The sequence below is a fragment of the Musca domestica genome, unplaced genomic scaffold (assembly GCF_030504385.1).
Source record: "Musca domestica strain aabys unplaced genomic scaffold, Musca_domestica.polishedcontigs.V.1.1 5, whole genome shotgun sequence".
Lineage (NCBI taxonomy): Eukaryota > Metazoa > Arthropoda > Insecta > Diptera > Muscidae > Musca > Musca domestica.
Genome location: NW_026712346.1, coordinates 13,637,227 through 13,654,658, shown reverse-complemented (window position 1 = coordinate 13,654,658; position 17,432 = coordinate 13,637,227). Strand labels below are relative to the sequence as shown.

The following is a 17,432-nucleotide window of genomic DNA, read 5'->3' as shown; positions in this document are numbered from 1 at the left end:
TGGTTAGCTTGTGGTATTTAAATGGGATATGTAGTAACATTTTGGGCATTTGGCAAAGTAGCACGACACAACAATCAATCCCATGTTAAAGTTCCCACTAAAGTTGATGTCACGTAGCAATTTACTCAATGCCACTGAGACCATATTTATTATCTTTTAATACTCTTCGTTCTCTTTTAGAACGAATCTTAAAAAAAAAAACATGTTTATAATTTCAAAATTCTAGCTCTACACATACATACTAGTGGTAAAGTATTTAGTGCATTTTCGTCCGAATTTCCAAAAACCCAGTTCCTCACATGTTAAGTCCACTCAGGGGAACAAGCAGTGTGGCCATTTTAGCATTTTTGCAGCTAAATTTAGCTTTTATTTTTTGTATTTAGCTGTAAAATTTTCATTTAGCATTTTTCTTAGCTTTTTGCAATTAAGAGTTTAGCATTTTTTTTGTCCAAAAATTTTCTTATATTTTAGTACTTTCATATAAATCAATTTTTTCTTAGATCTAAAAAATTAAATTACATGAACATTTATTATTTTTTTTTTTTTGTATATGTGGGGTAAGTGCGCCTAAGTTCGGCATGTCCCAGTAGTCGTCAGTTTTGAAATTTAAACTTAAATAACTAAGAATAGAATTGACCAAATAATGAAATAATTGCAAAAAACGTGAACAGTGTTCTCTGTTCTCTTTCTGTAAAAAAACAATGAGCTCCGATCATTCTTGTCTTCCAACGTGAGCGATAGTGCTTGTTTGTAACGAAAAAATTAGTAGTGGCATCAACTTAATAATCGATTTAAGTAAATTAAATTTAATACTTTTGGAATCAGAAATATTTTATAATAGTAAATAACAGTCTAAAGATCATTTTATAACTTAAAAAACATACTTGATCAAGCATTTTTTTCTTTTATTATTCAATGCCGACATTAGGGACAGGAAAATAGAGATTTGCCAGTAGTCGGCAGGGGCGCTGATTACTAGAAAAATATCATGTTTGATCTATTTCATTAAAACTTGAGAAAAGTATTAAAAAATAATCCAAAAACTACTCAAATAAAAAAATAGTTTTGAGTCGGCAGTTGCTTTTATTTGTGGTTTTTGACCAACTTTTCTAAATTAATTAAATCAGCTATTTGACGTTTTAGATAGCGGTGGCATTTAAAAAAATGTTGGTTATCAAAAGGAAAAAAGATCAATTCACAAATTCCAAAAATAAGAAAAGTACTTTTTTATTTAATCTCATTTTTGCAATTGCAAATTTTGCCAATTTAATAAAAACAAATTCAATTGTTGTTTATTATTTCGAAAACTAAACAAAATATGGAATCTGAACAACTTTATTTTTCTGCAATTGAAAGATTTTACACAGAATGTCGAAAGATTGAAATATTGAAAAGCCTAAAAGTGCCGACTACTGGTACACTTACCCTATGCACATAAAAAACGATTTGAAAATTTAGATACGGCAACTGAGAGTTAATGGAGAAAATCGGTGTAAGTCTGTCTTTTCTTGCACTCTGAGATCAGAACACGAACCATGTTAAAGTTTTTGCATGGTTCTTCTGTAATCGACTGAAACGTTAGGAACTGAAATTAGAAATCTTTTTTATTTAGTAGATACACTAAAATGAAACTCTAATTGACAATGTTTAAGGTTTAAGAATCGAAATGCCAGATGTGTTCATAAAACTATAAACCTTATGCGGTTTGAAACTTTGATATAATAAATCCGAATGCAATCGGAATACAATTTTATTTGGGATTATAGTTTTGTGTCTGAACCAAAGCTTTGCTCAATTTTTATGCGACTCCCCAATGAAATAATTTATCGTTTCCATATTTTTTAAATCCAAAATTAGCCACAAAATCTTAAATGTTTACCCAACATTTTGAGACGTAACCTGTCTCTGCAGATGCAAAGATCCCCAAATTCCTGGTTGGTTTTTGGAAACCTCCAAAGACTTTCCCTTGATTTTTATGTAATATCGCAGAACCACCGAAATACTTTCGCATTGGGTAGCTTGCCAAAACTGTGCATGCACCAAGCATGCCTTATTCGAATGGTAACTAGCCAAAATTGGAAATGAACCTTCCAGAATTTTGACACAAAGGCTAAACCTAAATTCACAACACAAAAACACTCGATACTCGACACTGGTCTGTCAGAGTGGGGTGAAAAATAAGTTTGCAATGATCTTAAGATATCCATGCATGGTAATGTCTGGGGAAGTTGAAGGGCAAATTGTTCCAAGATTTATATCCGACTTGGAGATTGCTAAAAAATGGATGTCATGATACACACAGCGTTGATGGAGTGCAAAATATTAGAATTCACTGCAACACACAAGTTCTATGCAAAAATTAAAATGCTTCAAATTTTAATATAAGAAACAATATCTTCTTCTTCTTCTTCTATATATATAAAAATCAATTGTTGTTCGTTGGTAATGGAATCAGTTGAGAACGGCTGAACCGATTTGCATAATTTTTTGTACAAACGTTCGTCATACCCCGAGTTAGGTTTTTAAAGAAAAAAAATCTTGACCACGCCTACCTTTACGCCCACTATTTCGATTTATCTAAAATCCTTATATTTGCCAAATAATGAAGATATCGGTTTGAAAATTATTACACGAGATACTGTTGACTTTCCCTTCATTCCTAAGTATTTATTTGGGGGCTGAGGAACTGACCACGCCTACTTCTTAATCTATATATAAACCAATTGTTGTTCGTTGGTAACTGGTAATCAGTTGAGACCGGCTGGAACCATTTGGATATTTTTTTTAAATGTTAGGACGAACATTTAGGTTTAGGTTTTTGTGCAAAGAAAAAGTGACCACGTCCAATTTTACGCCCATTTTTCGATTTATCTAAAATCCTTATATTTGCCAAAATCATGAAGATATCTGTTCCACAGTTAGTATACGACTTGATTCTCCTTCTTGATTCTCATTCCATCCCTTGGCATCTGTTTGGGGTCAGAGAAACTGGCAGCACCTACCTCTTTAAATGTATATGTAAAAAATTTGAAAAAGTATAGTTACACATATGTTGAGAACGGCCGGGCCGATTTGACTCAAATTTTCTTTTGGTTATTTGTATTTACAGTGGAAACGTTGCCATGAAAGAAAATTTTGAGATAAATCGCGGGACTGAAAAAATTGACTGTTCTATTATGATATGGAATTTTGTATAGAATTGTTTCAGAATGCCTTTTGGAATTGAAAATTCTTATTGAAAAAAAAAAAAAACGAAAAAATCCAGAAAGTTTGCCTATTTTCTATATATGCTGTTATATGGTTGACATACCCAAATTTTTAATTTTGATTAGATATGGAAATAATCCATCCCATGAGAATTAAAAATGCAAAATTCATTGGAACTTCAATCAGTGAAATATGAAGAAGCACTGTAATATGCGGACTATACAAAATAGTGGAGTGAATTGAAAATATAGTATGAAAAGGATTCATATGGTCGGAAAATTCTTCCGAACCCTTAAAAGTAACCTTAAATCATAGGTAACGTTATACGGGCATTATGCGCTATCGTCAGTAATTACACTGCGCCGCAGACAATCTTGGGGTTAGGAAATTTTTTGGTTGGTGTACAAAAACCCCAAAAGAGGGGTTCCCGGATCTAACTTTTTTAGAGTCCATTTTATATAGCTTAACCATACACAAAGGGCCGCAAATATTTTGCCCCATACTCCGCAAAAGTTACGATAAAGTTTTAAATTTGATACTGTACTAAGGATTACATGAGGAATCGTTTGTACAAAATATGTATCAGGTTGGTCTACATTGTGATAAAGCCCCCTAAAATGATATAGCCACTTTCAAATTCCTCAAATGTTGGTAATTTGAGATTTTAGAAAGAAAAACAAATTCTTTCAAATAATTATAAGTATAGGATCATGCTTCATTATAACTCTTATGTGAAGGTGTCCGGTGATTTTAGCTATTAGCAGGGTTTTGGTTGCATTTTTCAATTGATGTTGCCCTTATGTGGCAAACAACAAATAAACCTAGAATTCCTTATACTCTCAGCCATGGCTCAATTATAAGGTCGACCAGAAGGCGAATTCCCTAAAAATACAATTCTTACATCTACATGTATTGTCAAAATTTTTTATTAGAGCAAAAAATGATTCACCTTGACATAGCAGCGAATTTATTCTTTGTCAATTTTGACAATATTTATATTAAGTATACATTTTGTACATAATGTTAAAAAAAGAAACAACTTTGTTTTAGACCAATCTTGTAAATGTTTGTGACACATTTACCATATCGCATGTAGCCTTAAAGGTCCTCGATACAGCTTTATCCATTGTTTTTTTTTTTTTTTTTTTTTTTTTTTTTTTTTGCTGAATTCAATATATGCAAACATATGGACCTTGCATTGCATTTACTTCATTGCTTGAAAGCTGGCGAATGTAGTTGGGGTATCATTGTGGTCCTGATCACGGCAACAAATTTGTTTATGTGGACACCCAAACTTTTCGAGATATGTATGCTGATTGCGTTTTTAGGGAAAATGCTCCCTGTTGCAATTATAAAACCTAGTTCAAGCTTTAACAGCGGTCATCTTTTAAAACAATGATAACATGCAATTGTTCTCACGGAATACAATAAAGAGAAATATCATACACTTTATTGGTAAGTACTGGAATTGCACAATATATTTGAAAAGCATTTCGTCCACACAGACGTGGGTTTAAAACAATAGACACATTTTGCATATGATGAGCCGACATTGCCCATCTACAAACCAAATTGAAAGGAAATCTCTTGTCTTTTTTCTTGCGTTTTCTTTGTTTACTACAAAAACAAAAGGATATCAATACAAAACACTTTTCTAATTAAGGAGTTTTAAAATAAAAAATTAGATTTGTTGAAAGTCGCACATTTGAAATAGCCTAGGTCTCTTTGGACGTAATCCGTTTCAGACATTTGAAGTCCGTCTAGCGATGTTCGCTCAAACTTTACATATCCTAATAATTGAATCAGCTTTAGGTTAGATGAGAAAGCGGACCAAATCGGTCCACTCCTTCTAGTAATGGAAATGTAGGATTACTAACCGATGTTTCTTTTAACTTGGCGCAACGGAATACTTCCACTTACATAAGAACTGGGACCACCGACCAACATTTATTATACTCATAATCCAAGTCACATATACTCATAATCACACAATATATTTAAATAAATGGACATAGGATAAGGGTAAACATATTTTCACTCGTTTTACAAAAAAGGAATAATAATGCCACTTTTATGATCAAGTTCTTTTCATAATTTAAGCCCAAAATTAAGCTCCAATGATTGTGTTCTCCGGTAAAAAAATTGGAAAATTTAATAGGCGAATGTATCATCTTTTATTAAAACAATTTGAGGTAGAAACAATCAGTTAAGATTGTTTGTTTTTTTTTTTGAAATAAGTAATTTCATTTAATTTGGGTTCGGCAATGTTCTTTAAAATCAGTGAAACTGTGTCAAAATCAACGATTTGAGACCCCAAAATATTAAAGAATCCAGGACATCTACAATTTTGTGATAGAAAAAGATCATACAAATTTACCGCTTAATACTGACATTTTTGATGGGTTGATGGTTCCTTCCTTATATTTTCAGTTATCCGAATTCTTATCGAAATTGTTTCAACTAAGATTTCCATTCCACGGGACATTTAACGCATTTTATATGCTATTTTTGCTTTTATCGAGTTCTGTTAAATCGGGGACCGGGCAAAACAGTACAATTCACAGCAACACAAAATTTCCTTGCAAACTTGAAATTTCAATAAAAATAAAAACTATTCTTCAATGTTTCAAAAATAAATGTTCTGATCATGGTAGAATTACAAGGTAGCCCTATCAGGCCATCTGTTGGCAACTTGATATGTCAATCAAATTGTTGTAATATGAATTCGCCCTACAGATACATAAAGTGAGAAAGAAACCTGAACAATTATTAAAATTGAAAATGTGGAAAAAAGTTAAAAAACAAACCAAATATGAGGTATTGTATGGTTTGTAAGCGAGCACAAGCAAAGACCAATACCTTTGTAGAACAAGGAAAGATCAATACCTTCCTTAACTTACACATCTAGTACATACATATTTCTATTTGCTACTATCCACCAAATCTTAGATTTCTTCCCTATCCCTCAAAGGGTAAATGAATCACCCAGACAATAGTCTATGTTCTTTCATATTAAAATTCATCAGATCTTATTTGAACAATAGATCTGGTACCTATCCTACAAAATATTTTATAATCACTATTCTCTTAAAATTTGATATTATTCCCCGTTCTCTTCAAAGTATTAATACTAGATTTAGTGAAAATTTGAAATTATTTAATCTTTATGATGCGTCCTTGAAATAAAGTAAAGATAAATAAGTGGCCAAATTCTGAGGATATATTTCTGTCAAAGCTCCGACTGAACTTTTTTTCTTAAAACTTGGACTTTTATTCGTGGACGATTCCTTTGGGACTTCAAGATAAACAATCGGTCTAATTTCAAAAATAATAATTTTTAGGTCTGAAATAAATCAACAAATCCACTATTTGAGATGCGCAAATATGCTTTCGAGATATAGCCACGACTGAGACCCGGAATGTTCTTCAAATATCCACGATTTAAGAGCCGATTGAAGGAATCTATCCTTTTTTAGAAATCCACGGTTTGGATCAGCAGCCTTTGTAAATTATCCTCAATTTGGTGGTTGTTTCTTGGTTTCTTGTCTTATTTCGAGTCTTCGACTTTTTGTTTGCTTTCACACAATTTCCTTGCAAAATATATATTTTTAAATGTAAATAAAAACACAACAAAATAATTCAATGCTTCGAAATTTTATATCTCAAATTTTATATGTCAAGTCAATTCGCCTTGCTTACAATTTCGACATATCAAGTTCCGACAAAATTTGCTTTGTTGTAATTTTCGCCTATATTGTTACCTGGTATTTCTACCATTGTTCTGATTTGGGGGAAACAATTTGTCTCAAATTCTTGTGCCACAATTTTGACACATCAAGTTCCTACAAAAGTTACTTTGTTGTAATTTTCGCCGATGTTGCTACCTGGTATTTCTACCATGGGTTTATTGAAACTTCAAAAATGTAATGTTTAGAAGCACAATTTGTGTTTTTGTGAGCTGAAATGTTTGGCACGAACTCACATTTAAGCGAACGCGGTAAGGGCAAGCAGCAGTAAATTACTTTCCGACGAACTTTCCGTGGAACTTTAAAAGAGACAAGAGACCGCTCTCAAGCTGTGGAAATTTACAAAGCTTCTGCTCCAAGTAGTGGTTTTTTTATTCATCTCGAAACGTTCAAAGTATAGCTCTCATAGCAATCATTTTCGGTCCTTTTTGTGAAAGGTACCAGAAAGAGTGGACAAAAACATCACATAATCACATAATGGATGTTCTAAATCTTAGAATTGGTGGCAAGTGCCAAGTAAACATCAGATGTTTTGTAAGGTATGGCAGGTGTTAGACTTTGTTCGCGGGTTAATATCGATATGTTGGGTTGAGAGTAGCATGCTTTTAAACAAAAAAGCTGCCAATAGCACATTAAAATACTAATACAACTGAAATTGTATAGTTATTATACCATCAGACATCTGGCCACAGAGGGTATGTATAAATTGATAAGGCCAAAATGGCTTACGACCGTAGGTCTCTTTCGACGAAATTTGTTTCAGGACATTTGAAGTCGATCCGTCCGTCTGTCGGGCTGGTGCTCATTTCAAATTAGCATTCCCAGGTCTGCATTTCCTGTAATTTACATTGTCAAATTTCAATGCATACAAAACAGTTCCCATCTTATATTTTCTGAGTATACAGTGGATTTATGAATATAGATTTTGACAATGAGATGTTGTCAAGTGTATAAATTTGAAAAGAAATTATAAACATATGACTTTACCTTCTTAGTTCTACCATGGTACAATAAAGAGGTAAGGTAGGGCTAACAGCTGATTGCAATTCTTTTCTAAGTGTGTCCGACTTCTGCCAATTTTGTGTGTGTATTTTTTTTTTTTTTTTTTTTTTTTTTTTTTTTTTTTTTTTTTTTTGAAAAACAAAAACAAAATATGTTTAAAATCAGTGATTGGAAGAAACGTACATTTCAGGGCGCACATTAAAGATAATTACCATTTTTGCCATAGAATTGGAAGATTGATCAATTTAGATAATTTTTTTCGAAAGAAAATCCAGGCATTTCATTCATCTTTCGCGTTTTTTAATCAATATTCAAAATAATGAAAAATATTTAAAAAAAAAGTAGAGCCACCTGTTGTATCTACTATTCAATAATTCTGACAGAAAGCGGGCATAGCCTCAGGGGTGTATTTCTGTACTTTTACGAAGCTGTTCTACCTCCTTATTGTATCATGAGTTCTACCATGGTTAGAACCCTGGCCCAATTATAAGGTCGTCCAGAAGGCGAATTCCCCAAAAATACAACTCTTCAACTATATATATATTCAAAATTTGTTATTGGGGCAAATAAAATATATATTCGCCTGGACATAAAAATAATTCAGCGAATTCCTGTTTTGTCAATATTGACAATAAACATTTTGTGTGAAATACTACATGCCATAAATTCGCGGTTATAATTGTTTCCTGTGGAATCTTGTACCCCCCAGAACTTGAAACTTCCGCAAGCATCATTTTTATCTCATTGTTTTGAAAGCAGCTGATGAAAATATTGGCATCAGTATGCGTATGCCCTTGAGATTCTGAGACCGTGTAATTGTAAAGATTTCAAACATGTCTCTGGTTACGCACGCCGCGTTCATTTGCAAATTTAAAGCACTCGTGTATTGATTTCAAGAATGCAAAGCGCCATATTAAAAGACAAAGTTTTATAAAGATTTAGTAATAGTTGGCATTTCAATCATTGAAAGATTTAATGATCTCACGAAAGTTTGAGGGCGGCAGTACATATTACATGCCTCCCGAACCACCGCTTCTGGAGTTACACATCGAGTGCATCAGTTAACAATATATTTAAGTTCCCGTAAAACGAATTTTTTATAACATCGTATAGATCGCCGATGAAACCACCAACGATTACAAAAATCGTAATCCAAATCCATATACATATGTGACAATTTAATAGGCATTATCTTGAGTAGAGGAGATGGAGCTCCCCACCAGGGAGAGTAGTATTCATCAAAGTTGTGTAATTTGCCATGATAAAGAAAAACCCACATGATGTAGAGAATAGACTGCCGCTGAAATCACAAGGGTCAAGAATAGGAATTGCTGGTTAGTCATGTAAACATGATAATCATTAATATGGTCAAGATGACAATGTTATTCAGATAGGGGGATTTGAAAGATGTTTGTGAGAAACATTCTGTTCAGCAAACAATTTCTTTTCAACAAGCTGCTGGTATAGCGAGACAAAGGGGTAGAGAATTGAGATTTCTTCTTTGAGTATCTTTCGTTGCTTAGGACTCAAAATTGGCATTTAAATTCAAATAATTATGTTTAGAAAATGTTCCGGTCATTTTTAGAATAAATGGAATATAATTTTAACGTCTATTGTAGTTGTCAGGCGAATTCAAAATATGCTGACAGAAAATGTAGGTATCAGCTGGGCTTACTTGTCGACCTTATAATTGGGCCATGGTTAAAACGAATGCGTTTCAATGCGAACGTTTCGAGTTAAAAGTAACTTTTTTACAAAAAAAAAAAAAAAAAAAAGAACAGGTCCTAACGTTACTGTCTCTTACGTTCGTTCTCCTGCCCTCATTGTTATTTATGCAATTATTTGTGCTCGTTTTAGTCACATAGAATATATGGAAACATTCAAGAGCAGTAGACTCTTTATTTTCCTATGCATCAATGCTTTACATAAGAGCTGAACAAAATTCGAAAAGCATTCATTGAAAGGAGAATGAAAATTCAATTTTTCATTATTTGTATTGTCTAAAATTAAATATTAAAATTTTGGTTAATGTTTTTCACCGAAACTCTAAGAGATATTGGCATCAACATTAAAGTTGGTAAATGTTCGGTTCTGACTTTTATGCTTATTTACCTGGTCGTCGAACGCGCAAGACATGACAGCAACAAATATCACCAGCCATGGTAAAATCCAGTACATTGTTCCGGCTGCACCCACCGCCAAAACCCAAATGCTGTCGAAACGCATACTCGTTATTATCGAAATGAAATAGAACGGTCCCGAGGGTGCCGAAAACACCATAAATGTGACAATCACTAAAAATACGGGGCCAAATCGTTCACCCAACTCCCGTTCACAAAGGTCTATTAATTTCTTGCGTTTCGCCATTAATTCTATCAAGTCAAAACTTTCGCCATGACTTTCTTTCTCCGCCGACATCATTCTACAGATGTCGTCATTGATATGTTGCATGCAAGATTCGACAATTTTTATCACGGACACGTACGTCAAGAGGATAATGCCGAAAAGTAGAAATATTAGATTGTTCATAAATTGATAACATGGTCCGGCTACATGTCCCACCTTAATTTTGGAAAACACTCTGTAATTGTTCACGAAATTCGTAATGGCCAACAAGATATACACCCCGAACCAATGGCGCAAATTCCATCCCTTGCAGTGGAACTGTAAAAACGTCTGTTGGTAGCTTAGAACCGATTCAATCGTTTGCAGCAAACACGTTTGACAAATAAAAAAATACAAATAAATAACGGAAATCACAGCACTGCCCGACACGTAGTTCAGCGTCACATAAATGTTTCCCGTTGAATTGTATGACTCGAAGTCGAATTGTTCGGGAAATAGTAGCCAGTAGAGGAACAACAATCCACAGGTCGTCTGCATGAGTGCCATGGCAAAAAACGATCGGACTTTGTGGGCCAACGTTCTTTGGATGTGAGAACCGCTGTCCGGATTAGTGAAACAGCAGCTAAGCAATCCCAATACGTTTAAAGTCCCAATGAAGGATTTCAAGTCCAAATCGCCGAACATGTCGTCAAGAACTAAGCGTAGTAACGAGTTATATCAGCGGCAAACAGGCCATGTTTTAATTATCCAAAAAGTGCGACAGTCAACGCCATAGAGTAATTTGTAAAAAAACGAAAGACTGGTGTGGGATAAACATTTTAATTAATTGTCCTTCTCCTGTTCTCCCACTCCTTCTGATTACATAAAAAGGCACATAAAGGCACGCTATGGCATAGAAATACAATGTAAGGTGTATGTATATTTGATTTAGTTAAAAAAAAGGAAATACGGCCTAGCTGGCCACACCACACATATAATAAATAAAGATGGGACATTATATTGTTGCTTTGATAAAACAGGTGGCGTTGGCAGTAGAAAAATACATTATACCTCCACATCATGACATAGCATTATATTATAATTTAACAGAGCTTTCTTTGGATCACTGGACATCCACATACCTGGCAGGTACATTTGGATCCGGAACACTCCACCTTTTAGCGGTATAGCTATCTATACCGATGGTTCTAAAATAGAACGTGAAAGGGGCGCTGATGATTCCTGCAAAAGCCGGAATATTCGGAACTCATTCAAACTCAATTCAGCGCATTCCGTAGAATTGCTGATGAATAGAACAGTTGAACTGAACGAACCGGTGACTATATATGTCGATAGTCAGGCGGCCGTGAAAACGCTAAATTTTACCCCCATCAACTCTATAGCAGTTCTGGAGAGCAGAATTCCTCTGGAAAAAGTCAAGTCGTTTATCAAACATTCTTGGGTTCTTGGCCATGGGAAAATCTCTGGCAAAGAATCAGCAGAAAAATTGGCAAGACAGACGTGGCTCCGAGTTTACTGATCTAGAAATTTGGAGCTCGGTGAAGCCATCCTTGTGTCTCTTCTTCCAGGCCATACACAAATATTACTCTGGGAGATTTCAACATAACTGGCTAAATGTAAAGGCCGGTAATGCATCCAAGAAAATTTAGCCGCCGATCTCCGAAAGAAGATCTCCATAGCTGGCTTCCATGACGAACTCTGACCTTAAATTTGTCGTAGGCTTAATCACAGGTCACTGTAATATTAGGGTTGCTTCTGAGCTCACCTAACAGATCTGATATTTATATAGGGTCTTGGAATACATTTTTCAGACCAGGTATATCTTTGCTTTTCTCCGCGGTTTTCCGCGGTTCTTCGCGATTTCAGAATAATATATTTCTGTAATGTTCCTTATGCATTTTTGTCATCTGATCGGCCATCTATTGCCTGGTCGAAGCATTAAATGGTCATATGCATTTTCTCCAATCTTTACAGTTTATGTCATTGGACCATAGACAAATAAAGGTATAGACCAAAAAGTTGTCCATTGTTGTCTTCGAAGAAAGTGCTTCAATAGATGTCGTTCGTGCTATGAGAGAGCTTAAGTCTATTCACTCAATTCTCTCAAAATACAAAATATCGAATATTATATGATTTATTATTATTTATTTGCAGACGTGAAGTAAATTAGATTCGGAACCAGTTTGTCTTACTCCACATCTAAGGCGTTCGCGTAACACAAAAAGTAGATTATTTAAAAAAAAATCAAATAATGTGATACCGCTTTTCATTAATATTGAAAACGTAAAGTCTTATTCAAATTATTCAAGAAAAATGAAAAATAACCTTCAGAAGAATCCTAAAAAAAATTTGTAAAATCAACACGTAAATTTGTAAAATCAAGATGTTCCCGAATTTCCTAGTAGCATGAAATAGGGGACATCCTTGAAATATAAAATTTGTTTACAGATTTTTTTTTTCCAAAATACGTATTCTAAGCCTTTATCCAATTATTATGGCAATCACGCTCATAATATTAGTATTAAATTATTGTCTCTGAGAAGGAGGTCTTAAATGGTCTACTATAGTTAAAAAGTTGTAAATCCTCTGGTCCTGATGAAGAACCAATTTACATTTTAATATCATGGCATGAGAACTTTACTCACCCCTAACCACTACATTTAATGATTATTTGACATCTGGTTATTTTCCTTAAATATGGCGGTCTCCTTTTTAATTCCTTTGCATAAAGCATATAATAGGTGTGTCATCAAAAATTATGGAGGTATTGCAAAATTAAGTGCAATACCGAAATTGCTAGAAATTTTAGTCTCTCATAGATTAACCCACTTTGTTTCATCTATAATATCCCCTTACCAACATGGTTTTGTAAAGGGTAAGTCAACCGTAACCAATCTATTAGAACTTATATGGACTTTTCAATAAAATGCCAAGCTAATATCATATATACTGGGGCTTTTGACGAAGTAGATCATACGTTATTATTATGTAACATGACAAAATGGACTTTGCAACATTATGCTTATCATGGATATCATCATATTTGCCAGGACCTACACAGAGAGTTTCTTTCAATAAAGAGTTTCTTTCAAAACGCATAACAGTGTACTCTGGCGTCCCTCGGTATAGCCACTTAGGTCCACTACTATTTGTACTGTATCTAAATGACCTTCAAACGCTTATACGTTACTCTAAAATCCTATTATTTGCTGATGACGTCAAACTGTTTTGTAATATGGACTCTCACATTAGGTCCCTTAACTTGTAACATGATATCTACTTCCTTCTAAATTTGTGCAGTGCTAAAAATATGGCGCTTAATCTTAAGAATTTTAAGAAATTGTCTTTTTTTAGAACACAGCCTTTTAATAGTGCTTGCTTCAATGGCTCTTACATATTGGACCATGTAGCTTCATTCGACGATCTTGGCGTAATTTTAGACAACAAATTGCGTTTTAATTTACATATTGATTCATTTGTAAATAATTGCTGTGTTTTATAAAACGATGGTCTAAAGAATTTGACGATCCCTATGTGGCTAAGCATTTATTTATTAGCCTGGTTCGGTCCACTCTAGAATACAATTGCGTATTGTAGAGTCGTTTTTAAAAAACATATTCTACTAAATTGGAATCAGTACAAACCCAATACCTTTAATTCGCTCTCAGAGGATTAGGATAGGATGTATATGAAACACTTCCACCATATGAAAATTGCCTAAAACTAATTGATTTTCCGACACTGGCAAAAGAGAACTTATATATTAAGAGGTTTATTTATTATAAATGTTTGTAACCACTTAAACTTTCCTTGGCTAAATCGAATTATGAATCATATAATCCTATGAGGTTTTTCGCGATATCTACAACATATTATATAATAAGATATCATTGACCGAACATTTGCATGTTACTAACCACACTATTTCACATCTTTAGTTGCCAGATACCCTACTCTACTCCTATCTGTTATATTTTATTTCCTGTGTGTTGCTAAAGTCTAACTGTAACAGGTTTCCCTAGCCTAGTAACCCCCCGTAGTTCGGAATATGGGGTGGCGCGTACACCTACGTAATTGGGAGGTGGCCCCAGGGCAATGACTTTGCTTACATTTACAAATATAAATATAAAAATATACAACTTAACTATCAGAAACATGAACAAGTTGTTTTCGAAGTCCAGAGACTTGACTAGCACTGAGTGACTTTATTGTCCGAATGATCAACCATTGTGGTATCTGTCGGGAGGGCTAAAGGCTCTTTAGTCTATACTTTATTTGTCGACGATCGGTGATCTAAATAATGTATAAACACAGGAAGGTGTTATTTTATCTTCCATCGAACGGCGTCACAAGAGTTTTGTGCATTCAAGCCATAATCAGTAGACTCGAATTCGAAAAACTTTTGTTCATTTTTTTTTTAATTTCATAATTTATTTTTTTTTTATAAATTTGTCAATGTCATCATGTATCGCACAATATGTATCCACCATTGGTCTATCCCGTTTGAAATACCAGAAAATGTTAATTAAAGACCTAAAGTATTTATATGCTAAACACAATGTGTAACGCTATTTCTCCTAAAATACTGAATCCCAAAAGAACACAGTAGTTTAGGCACGGTCTTGCAATTTTGCACATTTGGTTTTAATCGAATGAACTGTAATCTCACCATTTGGCTCCTCCTTACGTGAAAGTACTGACTTCCTCATTTTAGATTTTTTTGCAAGGTTTCTTGTGAGTCATGTTATTTGGCTCTAAATCGATGTTCAAAATTATTTTTGACTAGAATAAGGAATGGAGGCCAATTGAGCTGGAGCAGCATAACATACGGGCCTGCACCGCATGTTAGATGGTCTGCACATTTTCATCAATTCGCAACCAATACGAAGTGACCATTGTAACTGGAGCTCGGCCAACAATTTCTCGGCTGTCAAAGTTCTTCAAATGAAATGGAATTGTGATATCGGTAACTGCCTCAGTATAAATACTGGTTTCTTCTCTATTCTGACAAGCCTGGATGGGGAGTTCTATTGAAAATAAAATTGTTTGAGTTACTCTTGCGGAAACGCCGAAGCAGGTATTGCAACGAGAGGAGGCATTTAGGCTGGATTCGAACGGGATGCATCATCGTCTTCTCTTATAGATGGTCTTCTGCGTCCAAAAGCAGGTGTCTGCTGACATGTTGAAATGTCAGAGTATTTATCTACAGCCGGACGCCAATACTCGAAGACTACACTGGCAGTGTATAGCAAAGCCTGACCTATCGAAATGCTCACGATCTGCTTATGATTCTAAGTAGACCAAGCGAGATCCATCTATATTTTGTAGTCACGTTATCTTTTGAACGAATTGCTTAGATGACTAACATTTTGCAGATTTGAACATTTTATCAGTATGTTGGATAAGCTTGTAAATGGGTCATGTCGTTGCACAGTTTTCTATAGCACCCGTATGGCAGTACCCCCTAAATTTGGTATTTTATTCGAATTATGCCACATTTTCTAAGAAAACTATTTAAAATTCGGTACTTAGGATGCGTAATGGGTTCTACATCTACATTTCGGAATTCTGATGATTTTAGCCACATTTTTTAGCGGAATCCTTTAAAATTCGGTATATCGTGTTTGTAATGAGTTCTATCTCATATCCAGTGGCAAAAATGCTGTACTCTTTATCCCTATTTAGCGTGATTTTAGCCAGATTTTTTTGAAAATCGAATGTAGTTTCGGCTGTGTGGAACGTAACGCCGACCTGTTTCCTCTTTCTCTGGACCAAAATACGCTCCAAACAGTAACTCACCTTAAGTGCATCGGCTTTTCAATGTTACGCGCAAGTGGATATTCTGTGCCCCCTATTGCAAAGATTTTACATACGGAGCTGTCTTCCAACCGCAACATGGGCTAAGTATTACCATTCACGAAATAAGCCTATGCTAAAAAAAAACGCTTTATTTGAAACTCTCACAATACATATGACAACCACTATAGCAGGAAATCGTCTATGTAGTTTCTAGTTTTGGTACCGCCACCCTATATCGGTACCAACACTTGTAAAGACTTTTGAAGTCTCTTTGCCGTCTGATTTCACTGTCAAAAAATGGAACTACCTCAAATCTTCAATCCGTGCTTCATAGTGAAGCGGACTTCCCTCATCTTACCACCTAACATTCTTACAATCTGGCAAAACTAAGACTAACACCCACCATTCTCATCCATACGTCACATACTTGTGCAACAATAACTCCAAAATACAGAGCATCAAACATTTTAAAGTCACTTGGCTTGGAAATACATTTGAAATTTTGAAAAGAATATGTCTGGTTATCTTTCAATGTCTCTACGAACAAATGATATTGGTGAAATGAAAATACTTGCACTTACTTCTTCGGGCACATTGCTATTCCAAAGTCCCACAATCAAAAATATACAAATCGGTACCATCCACATTGTCGTTTGTAGCTGGTTGAAATAATTCGTTTCCGAATTCGACATGGCCAATTCATAAACATCCCATATCGATTCATTGATTAGTGTGATAGTACTGAACAGGATCGCAATTCCATATACACAATTGACATCCTGCCAGACGGCATAGGTTATATCGTCGTACAAATTGAACAAATACTGAAGATGTCGCAAATCGGTGCAATTGTTGAAATCGATCGTTCGATGCAGCATCATCATCTCACACCTATGTGCCATCGACTTCAGGACTCTTGATATTGTTATCACGATGAAGATGTAGACATATAAAATCAATGTGATGGTCAGCCAACAATAGGTAAAGCCTGTCCATATTAACAGGGATGACCCATTGAGGCCATCACTGTTTAGTGACAGCATTATTATGAGATTAACAAAATATATGACTGCAGATACAGCGAATGCCATCAGCAGATTCCTGGTGTAGTCATCGAATGTACCCCCATCTACAGTTGAATCATCCATTCCATTCCACCACTTCTTCCGACATGACTCCAGCAACCGAAGATTGTTGTGTTGGTTGCAAATTAGCCACAATCGAAGCACGGTGTGGGACAAAAATGTCGTCTGCATCGACAGGTAGTTGTAGTAGTGTTCGGTGTCAACGAAATCACCGACCAAAATGTATCTTCGGTTCAGGTAGGTGGCC

The 17,432-nt window shown here is 34.8% G+C and overlaps 2 protein-coding genes and 1 long non-coding RNA gene across 9 annotated transcripts in view; 1 reads left to right on the top strand and 2 right to left on the bottom strand.

Annotated features, from left to right (window-relative positions):
- Window positions 1–17,432, top strand: part of LOC101899114 (protein WBSCR14 homolog) — a 79,597-nt gene that overhangs the window by 45,125 nt on the left and 17,040 nt on the right. The window lies entirely within an intron of this gene.
- The window catches only part of LOC131804950 (gustatory and pheromone receptor 39a), a 39,102-nt gene that overhangs the window by 16,191 nt on the left and 5,479 nt on the right, over window positions 1–17,432 (bottom strand). The gene's annotated exons all lie outside the window — the stretch shown is intronic.
- Window positions 5,181–5,865, bottom strand: LOC109611880 (uncharacterized). The gene is made up of 2 exons (XR_002194158.2): window positions 5,599–5,865; window positions 5,181–5,546 (listed from the first exon to the last, which is right to left on the bottom strand). It is a non-coding gene; the product is annotated as an uncharacterized LOC109611880 (long non-coding RNA).